Here is an 18,328-nt window from a genome sequence, read left to right on the forward strand (position 1 = left end):
CAAGAAAATTTATTTTCCTCCATCTATTTAAAAATCCGTCGTTGTTTTAATAAAAACATTGATTATACACCCCTGTCGAATAAAAATGGAATTATCATTAAAATGTGAAACTTTATTTAATTGATGCTTATTTTCAATCTCGCAATTGCGAGATTTAATTTAATGAAATAACACTTATTATTTTGTTTAAGCAGATCAAAATATAAACGTGTATCGATGTGTTTTGATATTTCTGAATTTCACTGGATACAATGAAACGTATTATGAAATATTAAATTATATAAATTAAATAATTACGGAAGCTCTCAAATAATATTATACATGGCATCCATATATTAAATTTTCGACGTGTCAGTGACTGTTTTTTGAAACTACATAAACAGCAGCACAATCGGGTGAAATGAATATTGCACTAGAATTAATCCAATCATTTATCGATCGGATAATCGATCTTACAGAGTATGATAGAGGAAACAGCGTTTGACAAGAGCGAATGCATATCAGTCGATCGTTATTAATCTGCGGGAATAAGGTGCGGGAGTTTCTAATCTGTCCCTACCGCGGCACGTTTACGGCGTAGATTTAATCTGCATTGGATTTAATTAAAATCAAGTGCTTCCACAGTGGCATACTCTCGTTGACAATTGCATGCAGATTGGATTAAGCTCGGAATTAGAACGGAGAGCGAATTCACGCTCCGCGCGAACCCGGGTGCTCGTTTGTCCATATTAATATTCGAATACGTGAAACTAGGGCGAATCACGTTGTAAACTTTCGCGATAGAGATTGTCAATGGCGGTAAGATAATCCGGAATGAGCTCGGATTGTTACCATTTCTCGCGTGTGAGAGATTTCTCTAATTTATTTTATCATTACACAACCTCTTTGATATTAGATTAGATTGTTTGAAGCTGCTTTAATGTTATTTAAAATTGTCCGTATTATATTAACAATATTTTATATCTAATACAAGCCATATCTCATACCTACCTGTCTCTCGGGAGACTCGCGATGTGACGTTTGTACGCTACAAACTCGCCACTTGCACAACGATATTCGGCGATCGAAGTTTCTCATACTCTAAACTCTAAACTTTCAAACGATTTGTCCGTATCTAATCGGAACTTTCATTTCTGTTGCAGATCTAGACGGTTGCTGATCTGGAAATCTTGGAGATCTCTCGCTTTCCTGCGCATATTCTCTGCGTACGTGGGAGGTCGAAGTTTTCGCCGATAATCTAACTTAGCATCTGCCGCTTAATAAGGTATAATTATCGAAGATACGAAGAGAACCATTTCCTGAGCAGATATTTGCCTCATAAGAAGCGTTTCGGATAGTCTGGCCGGTTCCTAAGGTACGTATCTTAAGTCTATTGTTCTCTCTCTCTCTCTCTCTCTCTCTCTCTCTCTCTCTCTCTCTCTCGATCCGTGGATAACTTAGGATAAGTTAGGTACGGTCGTCCTTGTAGCGTATCACACTGATTAAATCTATGTTAAGACTTGCTAATACTTTCTTGTGCATGTTATCTATGATAATAAAACTCATCTAAATTGACGTCACTTGTAGATAGCAAAATTGAGGCTAGAGATAAGAAATATTAACAAGCTGTTTATCTCAAGTCAAGCATTTTGTTGCAGACAGATAAATTTAGATATTTGATTTATTAGATATTTTTCGCAAAAAGTTTCTTATAGATTTAAACAAATAATACATGTTGTACCTGTATTATAACTGTATCACGGAAAAAAATTGATTAGATGGCTTAGCAAAGCTAGAGTTTACTGCGCTTCAGCATGAGGATTTAACGGTTAATGGTTCAACAAAGAAATTGTAACTGTCAACAGTCTGTCAGTATGCTAATTCAACTAATTCTTCTACAATGAAAATTGTTAATATTACAAATTTTTTTTATTACATTAGTAAAAGTATGTGTTATTTTAACTAATATGTTTTGTAAAATTTTGATCTATATATTGATATATATTTTGATATGTATAATCACTAATTTTATTCAGCTATATAACTTTGCTATTTTAACACAAAAAACTAACTGTTCGTTACAGCTGTAGATTGCAAATCAGTGAAGTTTTTAGTTGTTTTAACATATCTTTTTTTTCTATGATTAGTTACTGAACATTCGTGCAAAACATTTGTCTGATTTGTTGCTGAAAATATTATCGTTTTTCCACTTTTATTTTATGGATCTTTAAAAGAATAATACCTGTGATCAGGTATTATCAGATTTGTTCTCATTATAAAAATTGCTAACAGAACGGAAAGTATTACCATTTTTTAATCAAATTATATCTTTGAGTAATGTGACGAATCGAACTCTATAAATAGAACAAAAGGGTTTGTGTATTCGTTACCTGTAATAAGTGAACATATGAAAAATGCATGTCGGCGAGAGAATGATCGTTATGCTAATTTGTGAAGAAAACTATTTATACATTGAGAATGATACGTGATCTACATATGGATATATACATACATGCCTGTTGTAATTAAAGTTGTCCATTATATCGGTGTGACAGGCCGTTTCTTCGTTTGCTTGATCCATTTCTCGCATGTCACTTCGATTCCGCTGATAGAAAAGTATCCAGCTCAATTTCAATCTGTAGAGAATTACAATAAAGGTGATTCTATGTACAACGATGACATAAATTTGCAATGCCATACACCGGTATATATCTCCAGTAATTAATTATTATGTTACATATTATAAAACGTGTTTGTGAGTTACACACTTTATATCACGCGACATTTTTCATCGTAATGAACAGTGGCAAATAGTATTTTTGCATTATTCTCTCGGCAACGAGCTTTTTGCTTTTGATATGTATATTTTACAAAATATTTTATTCACAAATATTTGAGTTATTCTTGCATGTGATGCATATGATGCAACATCAAAGAATAGCTGCGTTTCCTAATTATTAATTATGTTTTTTAACGCAGAGTAGAGCTTCGTACTCGATTATTATTAACACGAAAATTAGCATAAAAAAATAATTATAGTCGCTTATATACTTCACATTCTAAGATTTGAAATTATTTTTAAAAAATTACGTATTTTTTGTTTACTGTCGTAAACAAAAAAATTTGAAGATTTAAATAAATTTTTATTTTTATTCAATAGGAAAAACTGTCTCTAAAAGCGTTGGGAAATTTTCTCTGTAATTAATCATTAAATCTTACATAACATGTTAATTAATGACTGTATTCGATTTATGGAGATCTTTAACCTTTGTTGATCGCGATTGCTTTTACATTTCTATTGATATATAATTATGCATAATATACCATGTTTTTCGCACAATTATTTATATACTTTGATGTGGAACGCAAAAGAAAACAATCGATCGCTTCCGTAAGTCAGCTACCTCGACTAGCCTTGAAAATTCTGGACTTCATTTCCGCTCCCCACGATTTGAGTTATACTTGGCGAGACTAACGACCCTTTAATTATTCACCTCTAATTGCGAATGCTCCTTGTTACTGGAACGCATGCATTATGCGTGGAACGCGTGTTACATCCGTTTTCATGCTGCCTACACTATCTTTCCGTTTCATCCTAGTGAAATTCAAATTTATAAAATGCACGCATTTATTAAATATTAAAACATGAATATTAACAAAGAAATAATATATAATTTAAACTATCTCATAACAAAGATTTTTTTTAGGTTGAATTTTAATAATTTTTTAATATATGATAATATATATGAATATATATCTATTATTTAGCTATCGCCAAACTCATTTATCAACCCATAGTTGATTTAATGAACTGTAAAATGTCAATTCCTTTTGTGCTTTTAATTTCTGAGACCGTGTTTATGATAATGGCTCCGCGAGAATATAGGTATATAATAATTTTATGCTTTAATCTACGACATCGATATCGACGTATGGTAGGTTTTATGATGCATTTGATTATAATCCCGGTCAATTTTACGATGCAAGTAGACTATCGTATCTTCTTGTTCATAGTAATTAGATTTATTCAATGTATTTTGCGATATAATCGAATTTGACCGTTAATTAATTTTCTGTTTGTCTTGATGCATAACGTCTGATTAAAGCGTAATTGTTCGAGTTATGAATTATTAACGTGCACCAATATATTAATGATAATTTACATTGCCCTTTATGATATTATATATATATATATATATATATATATATAAAATATATGCGTTTATACAGTAACAATACAATTATATTTTATTAATATAAATAATATATAATTTTCTATTTTAATATATTATACATACCTACATGCTATGAACATTATTTCTATGTATTCTATGAATATATTTTTAAATCTATTTTTATTTATACACATGATATATTTGCTTCGAGTACTGCGTTTGTTGCAAGTTAGTCTAATGTTTAAAAAAGTCTAAAAAAGTCGTGCTAATTTTAAATTTAAATTATTGCCTCTCGTTTTATACGGAAGGATTTAAATTGAAAGTACTTTTCAGACGTAAAGTCGACAATTGAGCACTATGTGCGTGTGCACACTTCTTTTCACTGGAATGACGACGAGTGATTCGAGAATGACGGAATTTTGTTCGCACTTTATTTCCCATTCCATTATTCGCGGATCGTGGAAATCTCATGCATTACAAAAGAACGATCGACCAATGAATTTACCTTGCGTACCAGTTCGCCTACTATTACTAATTCATCATTCTTCGATGTCCCCCTCCCCTGCTCTCTCTCTCTCTCTCTCTCTCTCTCTCTCTCTCTCTCTCTCTCTTTCTCTTTCTCTCACGCGAAATTGCGGAAGTCTTAAATACATGCATTTGAAATACGATCGACCATTAAATTAAAAGTGCGAGAATTCCATGTACCTAAAATCGAAGTAACAATTATTGTAATTATAATTCGTGAAATAAAATGTCAAAACGAGCAAGACATAAAAGACATAAAAGAAAATTGTTACGTGTAGTTATACGATTACATAAACACGTGATACAAAATAATGCATCGATTTATTGATTTTAATAATCGATAATGATTCATTCTTACAGCATTCACTTTACTTTTCGCAAATGCCATATTTTATTACTGAGCTCGTCAAGCACTTTCATTTATTTACTCATCGATTTCACGTCCGTCATGATGTCTCGTTCGAGAAGCACGAAATAAGCGGAAATGATTCTGACGAGATAGATGATGGAGACTTCGGATGTGGATTTCGATTATTCGCCATCGTAAATTCGCGAATGTATAACAGGCATGAGCAACGCGTTATTGATTCGCATTTCTCGATGATATTAAGAAATACCTTTGTTTTGATTGATCGATTTTGCACGTGCGTGTCGAATAACAACTTTAATCTCTTTTTACATAACACGTGTATATCGGCTATAACATTCACTTTCGCGCACTGCTCATTTCCTTTCTTGTAGCGTCTGAATATCTAAATAGCGTCTGATATATTCACTGAAGAAGGCATTTATGTAAAATATGCATACTTAAATAATTAATGGGAGGGTTACGCTTAAATAGCTTTAGGGGAGGATTATTTATTTAGTTATACTAAAAATTCTTTAGGTGTAACGACCGCGAAATCAGACAAGGCCACGTTCAGAAGTACTGCTCGAATGCTCCTATATATTATTTTATTAACAACCTTTATAAAAATTTTTCATCGTTTTTAGACCTCGTATGGACCGTTTTTAGCCCGTTTTTAGTCCGTTCCTGCTATTTTCTTGCACTCACAAGCACTCGCGGTGTATCGCGAGGAACGATAACGAGTATAAACGAGTATGCGTATGAGTATTTTTGAGGAAATTGCCCGTTTTCAATATTCGCTTTTCCGCAGGTGAACGAGCAACGTATACACGAGTATGATTATGAGTATTTTTAAATGAATTGTGTGTTTTTAATACTCGTTTTTCGCTATGAATATTTTTGAGTGGATTGTTCATTTTCAATATTCATTTTTCCGTTGGAAGTATTTTTGAATGGATTATCCATTTTTCAGCTAATAAGTGAGAACACATTAATATGTCCCTCTTTTAATAATCATTTATTTATCGCGTTTAATTATCACATCAATTTTACATTAAACGATTAAAAAGTATTTTATTTTAATATTTATATATATATATATATATATATATATATGTGTAATAATTTTTAAATATTTCATACAATATCTAATAAATTGAAATGGAATTTAAACAATAAAGTAACTAAAGTAAAGATATTTATATACGGTGCACGCCAAGATTTACGATACAGAAATCAGAAAGAAGAAATTGAAATAATTTGCAGGGAACCAATCTATTATTGTTTATGTTATATTAGTATTGTAATTTTAATTTTTTACTGTAATATTAATAATACTATGATATCAGTTAAATCGATTTGTCGATGATAATAAGTAGCGCAACCATATATCATATAACTCACATTACCATAAATCATTATTATAAGGAGCAGAAAAGACTTGGTTATTTGATGATACATAAATATAGAGAGATGATACAGAACGAAGTATAGCAAAATACAAGTGCTTAACTTCATTCTCCGGCTTGATGTGATCATCTTCACCTGGACTGCGTTCAGGAATTACACTTAGATAACTTTAGGATACATTTTTGCTATAATATACGTAACGTAACCTATAGCTTAGAGTTATCTGAGCGTAATTCCTGAACGCAGCCCTGTTTGAAATATATGGAATATTTAGCGGGTCGGATTTATGCCCAAAACGCATACACAGTTTGGATTAAGTATATTAAATTCAATGCATTACATAAAACATATCTATCTCCTCATCATAATTCTCGTAATGAATGCAAGATTAGAATTACTATCTATTATTTTTAATATATTATATATTCACTATTCATATTCCTTAATAAAACTTTGTAAACATATTTAATAAATTACTGCCATTTTATATATTTATATTTCCAATTATTATTTATAAATCTTTTATGAGTCGTATATTCTGAGATCCCTATGTGTGTGTATGTGTTTGTGTGTGTTTGTGTGTATGGACACGTTAAAAATGCAAAAATTTTTAAAAGTTTCTCTCATATTATATTTAATATTACATAAAAACTAAATATTTCTTTTTTCTAATTTTTTTTTAGTAGTAGACGTTTTTATCAGAATAATATATTTAATCTTAAACATAATAAACAATACTTGATAAATTAAGTTTTCGATAAATGCGACATATCGGAGTTACCCTAATATCATCACCATATACTATATATATGTACATATAAATATGTACAGTTTGTGCGTGTGTGTGTGTGTGTGTGTATATGTGTTTATATACTTATATCTGTATAACATTACATATATTTGTATACAACGTATTAAATACAATTCCTTTAATAATATGTATATAAGTGAGCACAAGTATATAACAGAGCGAATATCGACATAGGAGTTGTGTGGCTCAGTGGAAAAGTGGCAGCCTAGAGCAGACTTAGAGATCAGGCCTTGGTTCGAATTTCAACAGCGGAGCTGATTTTCTCGTGCTATCTATTATACTTTACTACGAATATTACATAATTTCGAGTGGTAAAAACGTGCAATGTGAGTGACGAGTGCTAAATGAATATTTTGCACTTGTATACGGTTTTTTACCTCAAATTTACGCAGCACGTATTTACCACTCAAAAATACTCGTAATGTATACGTTTTTACCACTCATTTTTACGGAAAAGTTCCTGTTTGCGACCTAAAAACGGAGTCATATTCATTGAGTAAAATGCATGTTTTCACTCAAATTAATCGTTCGCGCGGGCTAAAAACAAAAATTTTGATAAAAGATATACTAAAATGATACATAGGGATATTTGAGTAGTATTTCTGAACATATAGCTCGGCGTTTTTAACCGAATTAAAAATGACGCGAGCAGGATAAGAATATTTATGTAAATTTGTTTAAAAGCGAGCGCAATTAGCCATTGCTTTCGGCATTGCATGCTTCCTATTTAATAAGCCGCAACGTTACTTGCAATGCATCGACCTGCAATGCTCGTCGATTTTATATTAGTTGTAACGTAGCGATTGAGCCATTTGCGCGGCTAACGACGTAGTTATGTGTTCGTTGTGTTTCAATCCGTTATTGCACTGCCGTTTGATTAATACAAAGGACGCAATCGATGAAAGCGACTACGAACGGGGTCGTGTCATAGCAATTAAACGTATTTCAAAGCTTTCGCATAAAGAATACAATAATTCTTTGCAAAAAATATAGTTGCGCGTTTCAATCCATTATTGTAACACTGTGTGATTCAGATGATATAAGGCAACTCCGGCAAATACGCCGCTGGGATTACGTCATAGAAGTCAGAAAAAATAGAAGAAGTGGGGGTAATTTTTTCGCAACTCTGTTACATGCCTTTATGTCATATTAGTATTGTTTTATGATTTCAGCTTCTTACTGTTAATATTAATGAAACTATTGCGAGTTGAATCGATTTGTCATTGTAATAAGTAACGCCATCATAAATTATAATCTACATAAAATGATTACTATAAGGCGTGTAAAAAACTTAGTGTTATTTATACATACGTGTAGTGGAATAGTAAAGCATGTACAAGTGCTTTGCTTTCGTATTCTTTGTTTAGTTTGTTGTCTTGTATATATCTCACCTGTTTAAGATATACGGCATTTTTAGCGAGATTTATGCCCGAAGCATACAAAGTGCGCAGATTGAATTCAGTGCACTAAATGCAATAAACGCATTGTACGAAATATGTACTTCATGTCATAACATTTGTAGTATATGTAGGAAAATTGTAATTATTACTTCATATATTATACATATTTACCATTCTTAATAAAACTTTATAAACACATTTTATAAGTTATTGTCATTACGAGGGCAAGGTGAAAAGTAACCGACCTCAACATGAAACATGAACATGAACGCAGTTTTCAGTTAAGTACCAAGTGTTATATATCAAATTACTCGCATTGAAAATATCTATAATTTCTCCTTTGACCACTTTGCTAAACAATTCACAGCTAAAAAGTTATAGCCAAAAAACCATAAGAAGAAAAAAAGCAAAAAACGAAAATTTAAGAAAAAAGTACGACTTGTTGTTGAAGATGCCGCCATCGAAGTCAAACTTTTCGGTATATATTCAAGTGTTATATATCATATTGCTCACATTAAAGGCGGCTACGATTTCTGGCCTTGACCATTTTTCTCTACAGGTTAGCATAGGCTCGGTAGGCTTATAAGTTGCTGCGGCAGATTTGAAAAAAAGCGCTAACATATTTTTGACTCTAACTTTTTAGCTATGAATTGTTTAGCAAAGTGGTCAAAGGAGAAATTATAGATATTTTCAATGCGAGTAATTTGATATGTAATATGATACACTTGGTACTTAACTGAAAACTGCGTTCATGTTTCATGTTGAGGTCGGTTACTTTTTACCTTGCCCTCGTATACGTCTTATTTATATGCATTATTTATAAATTTTTCATGAGTCGTATATATATATATATATATATATATATATATATATATATCTTATCCCTATGGGATATACAGCAAAAATGCAAGGGTTTCAAAAAGTTTATTTTTTAATATAAAAAATAAATATTTCGGATTTCTAATATTTTTTTCATAGCAGTAGACAGTACAAAATTTTTACTGATATAGTTCGTTTACTATAAACATAGTAAATAATACTTAATAAATAAATTTTTGATAAGTGCGACGTATATATCAGAGTTACACTATACACTTGACGAAAGCAATCTCGTTGGATTGTATATAAGAGCAGTGCAATTATTGTATGAAGAAGAAGTATAAAAAAATTTCGTTTCTAAATATTAGGTGCGCAACTAAGTTCTCGCTGTTATTTTGATGCAAATGCTATGAAAATAACAGCGAGAACTTAGTTGCGCACCTAATATCGATTGATGATTCTCGTGAGACACTGTGATATCGCGAGAGATTGCAATAATGTGTTTATAACGTACAATAGCTTCGTTCGATAGCTTCACATGATCGCGACTGTAAAGAAATTTCCAACGTGGAATAAAATGAAAAACGTGCACGTATCTGCGGGCATACGCAAATGTACCTATAAAAGCTTTCACGCACCATACACTGTATGTTGTTTCCGAATTCGCTGTTGCACCGAGTGCACTGCCGCTGCAATTAAAAAGAATCTGTTCCCTGAAAATGGTGAGCGTATCGAAAGATAACGAACGCGACTACGGACTAACGATTACGCGCTAACAATAACATTGTAACGATGGACGTTGCGCAATATGCATGTTAACGATAACGCATGCTGCGCAACGCGATTATTTGCGGCTTAGGTTTATGTCGCCAATTAGTTTTTATCGGGCGAGCCTTTATCGCGAATTTTGCGATTATATAAACAATTCATTTCCTATTACAAAATAATGTTGACGTACAATTTGTCAATACCCTACGTTTTATAGGAAAGCCATTAAAGGCATTACATGACAGCGATTTATACATGTTTTTGGTTTAAATACTTCGTAAGATGTCTAAACTGACGATAAACATTTATCTAGAACACCTATAAGTTTGTACATGCCGAAAATATGTTGGACAATCATTTCACAGCATCGAAGCGCTCCAGATTGAATTTCGCATTTTGGTCTAATGTTTGTATGTATATTGTCACTTGTTTTACAACGTATTTGTATTCGTTGTATATATAACACAGGTCATTTAATTGTAGTTTAACGATTTCTATAAAAGTAGCAAATTATTTGAATCGCAAGTTGATTTCAGACTCCGTAAAAATTGTAAAACGGCCTCGAAGAAACGGATTTCGTATGAATCGCATTTTAATTAAAATTCCATATTTTTAATAGCATGTTATTAAATTTTTAATTAAAAAAAGACGAAATAAAAGTAAACATACATATTCAATTAAATAATTATTTACAAAATTGTAAAACGTAGGGTGTTCCCAAACTTATGGAGGGTACTGTATGTTTAAAAATCGTTAATTAAAATTTTATAAGGTAAGCAGTTTTAATAGCTGTTGCTGATATATTTTATTTTCTTTTCTCGTTTTACGAACATATCTTTTTAAAGCATTGCTAATTGCATGTATCGCTAAACTGTAAAATTGAGGTAGCGTATTAATATCGAATTGTAATAATGTCGCGCGAGCAGTAAAAAAATCGCAAGCGCGAACGATTGATTTTTGTGCGTTTGTGCTACTACTTTTCACCAGTAAATTGAATTACACGTCGCGAATATAATGCCGCGGAATTTAAACGAATTTCAATGCCTCACAAAGCGAAAATAGCGTGGATTACACGCCGAGCGATGTCAACCTTTGTACTTTACATCATCATACCGCCGTAAAATTACGAGCGTTATCGTGATTAACGGAGCGCATTTGTTGAACCTAGATTCCACACACATGTTAACCCTTTAATATTAATTCGTGCGACAGATTTCATATATCGATTCTCTTCTGTATTTATACAGCCCGCGCCGCTATCATTGAAACGTTACTGGTCGAGCCAAAGCAGATATCGTTACACGTAACGATAATTAATATCGAATTATATGAAGTTCATATTGAAACGTTTGATTGTGATAACGGAACTTGCGCCACGATTTTACAATACGTTTACGGAGTATACGGAGAAAAGATTAAACCGAGTTGTATTGCATGAACGATACCTTTCATGTACTCAAAACGTTATAAACTAACATAACGTTTCTTTTTATTGATTCACGTTACTTCTCGCTTGTTTGCAAAACTTGATCTACTCAGCGGCCGCTAAAATCTAGACGTTGACGACAGCTGTCGATAATCGCCGCTTCTCGTTATGTTGAGAGTTCCCTAGAGTCTGATATAAGGTCGCTTTTCTTCCTCTTTTATCATCAACGTCTGACATTCATGTCGACATTGATACCCGTTAAAAATTACGAAATACTGTCTTTTCATCGAAGTTATATAGTTTCGATCAATTTCATTAGACGAATATTTTCAACAATTTATTTATATACCATCGAAAGATATATACAGTTTAATCACATTTACAAATTACTATTGATGGAAAATTTGTTTAATAGATTTATTGCTTGAAATATATTTCAAGTTGTAATTATATAGGTGAACATTTCTTTTTGGTAGATACCTAGAAATCACAACTTTCAATCCTTTCTAATTACATATGCAAATTGAAACAGTGATATAGGAATTATCAAAGATTTTCTCTCGTACAGTGATTATTATTGAAAAGATTATTATTCGAAATTGTTGCTTTATTTTTATTTTATTTTCAAACTTCAGTCACTTTTATTCTATTTCGTTTTCTCCATGATATCCATTATAGATTATAGATTATGGCATTATACTGGTAGTTTGTGAACAGATCCGATATGCGAATATTCTCCTACGTCCCGTCATTCATCGTGAGCGAAAAATGCGATAGCACATTGGACTGAACGAGGGAAACCAAACCTCTCCTGGGATCTATAGAAAAGCGAAGAGCGTCGGTTGTCACGCCTCAGCGAGGTCAGGGTCGCCTTTTCATCGCCGATAAAGTTGCATGAACGCTGTCTCTTCCTCCCCCTCCCCGATTCCGTATCTCGAGCGATCCGTTTAAAATTTTAAGGCGCGGCGGCAGGAAGGGACTGAAATGAAACTTCCGTTTTAGTGCTGTCAAGTCGACCGTCGAAATCGAAACTCTGGAAGGACGATTTGTGAGATTGGATGGGCAATCGCGAATTCTCTATAGGTATATCAAGAGAAATATAAGAGTTAACAAGAAATTCTATCAATAGAATATCAGTTTATAAAAAAAAGATTAAAAAAAAAAAGATAAAAAAAAACTTGTTTTGAGCGGGGAAACAGGTAATTAACAAACTATTAATATATTTAAATATATTAATAGCTTGTTAATTGTCAATTAATATCGATATATTCAGAGTTACATATAAAGTGTTTTTGTCATATATAAGTTTTGAATAATAATAGGAAATAATTTTATATTCGATTGCTCCGTTGGAGAGTGGCGTATCTTCAAATATTACTCTAAATATTGTACGATGTTCAGCTTCGCAATTCCCCATTGACAATAATCAGCGATTCTGATTGAAGCGGCAGCATTAAGTTTGTAAATTTGTTTGTAAACTCCACTTGAAATTCAAGTTAATACATTTTGAAAATTGTGTAAATGTTGAGTCGCGCGTCGTCGCGTCGCGGAGTCGAAATTTTCTCCAGTTTACTTGCTTTTGATAACTATATACCGTCACAAAACTACGGTGGATGGTTTATGAGAAAGAGAGGGGAGGAAAGGGGGAAGGAGAGAAAGAGAGGGAGAGAGAGAGAGAGAGAGAGAGAGAGAGAGAAAGAAAGAGAGAGTTGTGAGGCGGTTTTCAGCTCGTTGGGCGCCTTTGTGCTCCGAGGTCAAGAGAACAGTGCAGGCAAGATTATCTTCCTCTTCCATTCCTCGCTTCCACTTCGCCGCTGTGTACAGCAGCCCTGTTGAAGACTCTGCTGTTCCTCAGTCATCGTTTCCAGATTCCCATCGTGGCTTCCTCTTCCCTCCTTTTGCCCTTTCCTATTTGCCATCGAGTCGCGAATTTATTCTTACAGTGCCGTATCTACTTGGGCTCATTATCAAGCTTCCCCCTTTCAACTGATATTATTCGTTTCTGTTTCTTTGTTCCCTCTCATCAGGTATCTCTATTGACTACTACTGTTCGCTCTCACACTTGCATCCTGACCCCTCATATTTACAGTTATCCATTCATCCGTCGTACATACGTTCGCATTTATGCAGCAAAACTCTCGTTTTTCCATTCCTCGCATCTCTTCCAATTTTACTCTTCATCTTCTGTTCTTATTCTTTCGTTTTCACCCTCAGCCTCTCTTCCACGGCACGATTTATGAAAGTGGGCGATATGGGGTAAGCTCCACGGTTATTTGCCTCCGGAGACTTATAATGGCCGCTTTACTGCTCTCGTGAATAAGTACTTCCTACTAAATAACATCCGCGGGAAAAGAGACGGCGCGATGCTCACGGTCCATTACACATCGCGCAACTCGTCGGAGTTAGACGCGAAACCGCGCGAGGAGAGAGATGTGGTTTGACCTTCTTGTCGGAAAGATTGCATTTTTGCAGGTAGTTACAGGTATACACAGGCAAGAGGCATAAATGTGTGCGGTTAGTTGATCAAACGATATCATCATACATATTCGATTGATCTTTCTTACAAATTTCGCAAAATGTAATAATAATATATCTCATATGATTATATACTCTCTAAATCTTTTGGGATGAATCTCACTTTAAAAGATTGAAAATTGAAGCACTCTTTGAAAATATTTTTAAAAAAGAGTGGCAAATTTTCACTCTTTGGGAATGAGATTTCACTCTTTTGAAATAAAGCTTAGCTCCATTTCAAAAAGAATAGATAAAATCTCACTCCAAAAGAGTGAAACTTCCTACTCTTTTTCTAGGGTGTAAATATTTTAATATTTTTTCAAAATTGGCTCAAGTTTTAGTCTTTTAGAGTGACATTTCACTTTTGTGAGATTTAGAAAGTGCTTATTTAGATATATTAAAAGTATATATACTTATTGGCTGTTTTAACTTTTTAAACAGTGAAATATTACGGTTATTTAGTATTAACGCATCTCGTATCTTCTTAATATCTTCTTAGCTCGGAATAGAAATTTTCTGTCATTCAATTGTATTTGCGTGGCACTAAACTATTCCTGTGAAATTGAATTTGTACGTTAGAAACGTTACAACCATTCTTTAAAAATTTAATAAGTTACAACAGAGAGGGAAGGGAAACATGGGAAGGAAAGCGCTATAGAACTCCATTTCGATTTGCATATTTGACGCATAATTTGTATGTACAACGCGATCCATATTGCCGAAAGGACTATATGTCCAAGTCAGCGACATTTCACCGACGCGCGACGGGATCACATGGTCTGTGGCTGGTTCACTAGGAAAACCCAATTTGCGATTCTCTCGAATATTGTGGAGATTGTCTTCCCCTTTCTCGGCCATGTAACAATCGTCTCCTCGATCTTGGGGAGTTTCGATGCAAGTTGCGCGCCATATTGCGAAGTTATGGAATACGAGGTTACGAACGGCGAGGTGACATCATCTATCACGTACTAGGATGCAATTATTCCGACCGAGATTAACCCAAGAGGAAGGAAGGGTCGTTGCGCGCTCGAAGGAGCACCATCGTCGTTTTGTAACCGCACATCTTCCTGATGAAAGATGGACGCCGATGCTATAGAAATGTCGAATAATGTTAACGTTGTTCTCGAAACATTGAAATTTATAATTATAGAATGTAATAGGTACTTATTAGCGTCGCGAAACTATAATACTCTCTCTCTCTCTCTCTCTTTGAATAATTTATAATAAATCACTCACACTTCGAACAACGTCGTGAATTTTGCTGACCTGAATAATAATTTTATCGACAGCCTTGAGCAATTTGAAAAAGCTTGGTAATAACAAAACCAATAAATTATCAACTAATTGTCAATTTATTAGTAGCTGTTGCAAATAAACGTGTAGAAATCGCATTTACTTGCGATGTGAGATGGCAATTTACATTATGTGGCAAGGAAATTAACCAGAGTAAGTGTCGTGTGTAAGCGGGATAATACCTTCGACGAACATTTTCGCGCTGCGGGAGGACTTATGGCAGCAAAAAACTGGACATTATTCTGAGTTAAAGGCCGACGGAAAAACTGATTGCTCGTTTCAGCCCGATATCTTCGTCGTTCCATAACGATCTTCGTGCACGGCTTTTTGCAGGAATATCGTTTTGTACCGATAAATCTGCATTATACCGTCCCGATCTCGGTGGCGTAGTGGAAGATGGCGAAGCCTGAGTCGCCGAGGTCGTTAAGCTTTCCAGCATCGTACGTGTGAGCTTAAAAGTGTTATAAAAACGACGTTATTTGATCGATCGCAAAGCATTATTTATCATTACCGTAGATGTACAATGTCAGTAATCTGTAATCTGAGATGCTTGGGATGTCGTTATTCAACATAATCGATTAAACATCGTCACTTATGTCGACTGAAGATATACCGAATTTTTATCAATATGCGTTTGTGAATGAAAATTTATTTTCCTAAATTTTTTTTCCTAAATTTAGAAAAAAAAATCGTGTTAACGAATGGTTCTTTAAAATTAAATAAAAGAAAAGTTGATTTTTTTAGAAGTTAAGTTATTCTTTTCATTTAAAACTTTAAAAAGTATAGTGCTATTTAAGGGCTTCTAATTTCGCAGTGTAAATAGCAAAATCTTTTAATTCTTTAGATAAAACATTAATAATTGATAACATGCGAGTAACAAATTTGCAATTTATGCATCCGGAAATTGCGAATAATTCTTATCGACATTTGAAGATAAAACTGTGAGGGAGTTAGCTAACGACTTTCATCTTCCATAAGCGGCAATGCGAAAAGTTGATAAAATCTATAACGGACTCGTCTGTCATGTCGTATTCTGGTTATGATGATCGAAAATATCCTTGCTCCCAGCACCTTCCTTAACGCTGATAATATTTCAATGCTGGGTCAGGTGCTGAATATGGCGTTGGTGCAGAACGAAGGTTAGAAGAAATTACGGGAACTGTCAATAGTCATTGCCCGGAAAGTTGTCAATGAATTGACCGAGACTGATCATCAAATGACGTGAAGCAAAATTTGTAGTTACATAAGCGAATATAAAATGTACATATTTATAGAATGTAAAATAGATAGTATGATAATATTTTGTCACGGATTATAGGAATTATAGAACGTCATGCGTCTTTTCAATAAAAAATATATAAATTGATAGCGATATATCGAAAAATTTTTTGTTAATTCATAAAGATATTGACATAGTTTCAACAAATTTTATTTTATTTTTTTATATATTCATTGTTGAAAAATGAGAGAGAGAGAGAGAGAGAGAGAAGTTTGTAGCGTCGAAATTAACGAGATTAATTTCCATGTAGCGTATAAAAATTGTTAGTTCATTTCATTTGAATAATTATGCATTATTTCGCTTTTTATAAAAATAAAAAAGATAAAATAAAATAAAATAGATATCAACTATTACTAAAAAAATTCTAGAAACGATCCCACAAGATAGATTTTAATTAACGTAATGGAATGTTAAAGAACATTATCTGACAGACGATGAAAAGATGTTTTCTATGTGCATGGAGAAGTAAACTTGACTAAATGAAATTTTCATAATAATTAAAAGTATCTATTTCTTTATGTAAAAAATATTGAAAATTAATTGTAAGTGTTTGTAGAAATGTTTCGATTAATAATTTTTGAAGTTATTTTAGCTCCAATTTATTATTTTATGCAGATGTATATGCTTTCAATCAATCTCTTGAATATTTGTTATAAATTGAGTATGAATTTAATTAAGTAAAAAAAATTAATTGCGTTTTTTGCGAGAAAAAATTGGACGAAATAAAATATCGTGTAATTTAGTACGGAATATGACTTGAGGAAATCGCGTGAATCTTTTTAACGAACGACGACGATGCATCCGGTTGATTCTCGTTGAATTTCGTCGTAAATAATGCATCATTCGTCGGACCGTTTGGCCGGTCAGAAATATGGCGAGCATAAAAGTGATGTAAGGCCGAGGAGAAACAGCTCGTTCGATCGGCGGGTGGTAGCTCGATGCTTCCTAGGTTGCGTATGGAATTTCTAGGATGGGGAGGCTCTTCCTTCCTTCCCTGGAAGGTTCCTTCTTCGTCGGAGAATTTAACTCGCAGGCGGCAACCGATACGGATCGACGGCTATGATCGGTACGCCAAGTAGGAGAAGGAATCCGAAGGAGGATAGTAATTTTTCAAAAACGCCAAGCCTACAGATAGGCGAAATCCTCAAATGGGTTATTTTTCACAAGAATTGTAGTTTTTAAAAAAGAGTATCTCGATTAATGCACATTTGGATAAAATTAAACAATGTTTTTGACATGATATAGGTATCTATCATAATAAATAAGTAAAGAATAAAAAAAAAAAAAATTCTCTTGTGCTTTTAAAAAATGTAAATTTGGTAGAAATAACTTTTCCTAATAATACTTTTGGATAATAATATTTTTAAAGATAAGACATTAATTCAGAAATGATTTTAATAGAATTTTTCAATAATATAAATATTTTTTTCTTTCAAGTAAAATTGAACATATGCTCGATTATGCGCAAGAAAAATATTTAATTACAAATACTTGTCACTGGTAAATTACACGGAGAAATTATTTCGCTTCATGCCAAGACTGCAAGATCTACAAGCGTACTAGTAATTTTTCTTACTCTTGTA

At 33.2% G+C, this 18,328-nt stretch overlaps 1 protein-coding gene across 2 annotated transcripts in view; it reads left to right on the plus strand.

Annotated features, from left to right (window-relative positions):
- Pgant9 (polypeptide N-acetylgalactosaminyltransferase 9) overlaps positions 1 to 18,328 on the plus strand; it is a 225,834-nt gene that overhangs the window by 48,611 nt on the left and 158,895 nt on the right. For both annotated transcript variants that reach the window (XM_011064871.2, XM_011064867.2), the window contains exon 2: positions 1,143 to 1,354. The gene's annotated coding sequence lies outside the window, so the exon portion shown is untranslated. The remainder of the gene's footprint in view (positions 1 to 1,142; positions 1,355 to 18,328) is intronic.

This window comes from Acromyrmex echinatior, chromosome 15 (assembly GCF_024713525.1).
Source record: "Acromyrmex echinatior isolate Ae372 chromosome 15, ASM2471352v2, whole genome shotgun sequence".
Taxonomy (NCBI): domain Eukaryota; kingdom Metazoa; phylum Arthropoda; class Insecta; order Hymenoptera; family Formicidae; genus Acromyrmex; species Acromyrmex echinatior.